This window comes from Corvus brachyrhynchos, unplaced genomic scaffold (genome assembly GCF_000691975.1).
Source record: "Corvus brachyrhynchos isolate BGI_N302 unplaced genomic scaffold, ASM69197v1 scaffold212, whole genome shotgun sequence".
In the NCBI taxonomy this organism is placed as follows: domain Eukaryota; kingdom Metazoa; phylum Chordata; class Aves; order Passeriformes; family Corvidae; genus Corvus; species Corvus brachyrhynchos.
Window position 1 is genome coordinate 322,097 of NW_008236768.1, and position 2,335 is coordinate 324,431.

The 2,335-nt window shown below is 50.4% G+C and overlaps 1 long non-coding RNA gene across 1 annotated transcript in view; it reads left to right on the forward strand.

The window, feature by feature from the left end:
* LOC108445012 overlaps window positions 1–1,663 on the forward strand; it is a 4,825-nt gene extending 3,162 nt beyond the window's left edge. The window contains exon 3 of the long non-coding RNA XR_001859739.1: window positions 604–1,663. This is a non-coding gene — a long non-coding RNA (uncharacterized LOC108445012). The remainder of the gene's footprint in view (window positions 1–603) is intronic.
* The last annotated feature ends 672 nt before the right edge of the window (window positions 1,664–2,335 follow it).

Below are 2,335 nucleotides of genomic sequence, written 5' to 3' on the forward strand. Positions count from 1 at the left end.
CGTGAATCAACTTAAAAACTCTGGATTTGGTCCTGAGGTGTGGCCACAATTCAGACCTTCGGTTTGAGGAGAAAAGCTGAAAGTTCAGCAGTTTTTCTGAGCCATTTTTCTCTTCATTTTTCAAATTAACGTTCCCTTTTCTTGATTGGAAAATACCCTGAGTTCTTGGTCAGGAAAAATTCCAGGACAAAAAGAGGCTGTGCTGCCTCATTGTCTCTTGCCAGGTGTGGATAAACTACAATGTTGATGCTTTTCTAGGCACAAACAGCTCGTTTTCCCTCCACTTTTCTCATATCTGTGGAAGGAGAAACCTGCCTGGAAATGGATTTTTCCACATGGAAGTCTGTACCAGCTGTGATAAGACAGCTGCTTCCAGGTTAAACAGGAATGTTTGGAAATCAGGATGTTTTTCCTCCCTGAGAACATCAATGGATGCAACTTTTCTTTACAAAAGTCCCAGAATTTAGGTTGGAAAAGACCTCCAGGATAACTGAGTCCAACCTTTCACAAGATCAGAGTCTCTTTTAGGATTCCTCTTCCTCCCAGGATCAAACAATTCTCTGTTCCACTTCATAACCTCAGGTTCTCGTGTTTTATCTGCAGATATCACAGGAAGAAGGTGAGGGGCTGGCCTTGACCCCTGTGGATCCCTCCTGCCTCACCAGGATCCTCCAATTCCCTGATTCTCAGCCAGGTATTGAATTTCAGGAAGCAAATTTGTGGATTATTGGGTCTGTAACTCACAGCAATGTTTGCATTTTCCACGGAGGGATGTAAAAGTGGGAACAATCAGCTTGTCCAGGAAGGTGAAGCCACTGTGTGGACAAAGGAATTTTATCCACTGGATGTCTGGAAATCAGGAGCTGCTGGCACAGCAGCTGCTGGCTGAGTTTCAGTGCTTTCATCAGCATTGCAGCACCCAGCTCTGAGCTCCTCTTGCCTCACTTGCCCTTTGGGATGGAGTCTGGATCCTTACAGGATTCCTTTACCCAAATTCCCACTCCCTACAGGCAAACTACCTGGAAATTAGTGCAGCTGCTGGTAACCAGCATGGGAAGTGCTGGAAATTGCCCTGCTCCTCTTTGGGGACACTCGCTCCCTTCCCACAGTGGCAGGAAGTGCAGATGGAATCTCAAACCCCATTTCAGAAAATCCTCACAAGGCTGCCAGCTCCTCGCTTTTAGTTCAGGTCCTGCTGATCCAATTACCCCAATTTAAATGTGTCAAATAATTAAAGCTCCTGAGCGAAGTTGGGATAAGTTAACGGGTCGATGTGAAAGATACTGTGCCCTACTTTCAGTGGGGTTTGTGGTGCAGCTGGAGTCCTTTTGTCATTGGTGGCCACGCTGCAGGAAGGACAGAGGACATGGAGCTTGTGCAGATGATCCTGCCAGGATTTTTCCGAGTGTGGCCCCCAATAAAGCAGGAAAACACAACCCTTCCCCATGGCTCAGCTCTGGTGGTGCCAGAACTCCTCTGTGCTGGCATCTGCTGCCCTGGTGTCCCACAGAGCGTCACCTCACACCTTGGGGTCACACTGCAGCACCCCAAACACGGGGGCAGCACCGGAGGGGGGACACTGGAGACCAGGGATGACACCTGGCTCACAAAACAGGGAGGAGGAGAAAGGCTGGAAGCAGAGTGTGAGCAGTGGTGTTATCATCACCCGTGTTACCACTCGTGTTCATGCTGCCGGGATGGAATTCTGGATTCCATCCATGGGTTAGAGGGTTTTGGGGAACAGAGGGTTCCAGTGCACAGAGAATTCCAAGGATTAGAGGATTTGGGGTTGCAGAAGGTTCCAGAGAGACAAAAGGTTCGCTCCTGCCCACGGATGGCAGCCGAGGGTGGCATCAGCTCCTCTGGCCACACTGGCACCTCCTGAGGGGATGATGGAGAATGAGTCCCTCCAGTTCCAGGCCCTCGCAGCCTCCCTTCTCCCAAGGCATTTTCCCATCTCCTAACCACGTATTCATGGTTTATTATTAATTTTCCACTCGTATAAACGGCTTCATCAAGGAGGGAACAACAAAGAGCGGCCTTATCCCTGAGTCTAGACTACGACTACAGAATGGGGTTTCATGGAATCGTGGAATGGTTTTGGTTGGGAAGGACCTCAAAGCCCATCCCATGGGCAGGGACACCTTCCCCCAGTGTCCCAAGTGGCTTTGGACACTGCCAGGGATCCAGGGGCAGCCACAGCTGCTCTGGGAATTCCATGCCGGCGTCTCCCCACGCTCCCAGCGAGGAATTCCTTCCCAATATCCCATCTGGCAGTGGGAAGCCATTCCCTGCGTTGGTGACAGCCAGCGCCCATCGGTGCCCCGGAGCCACC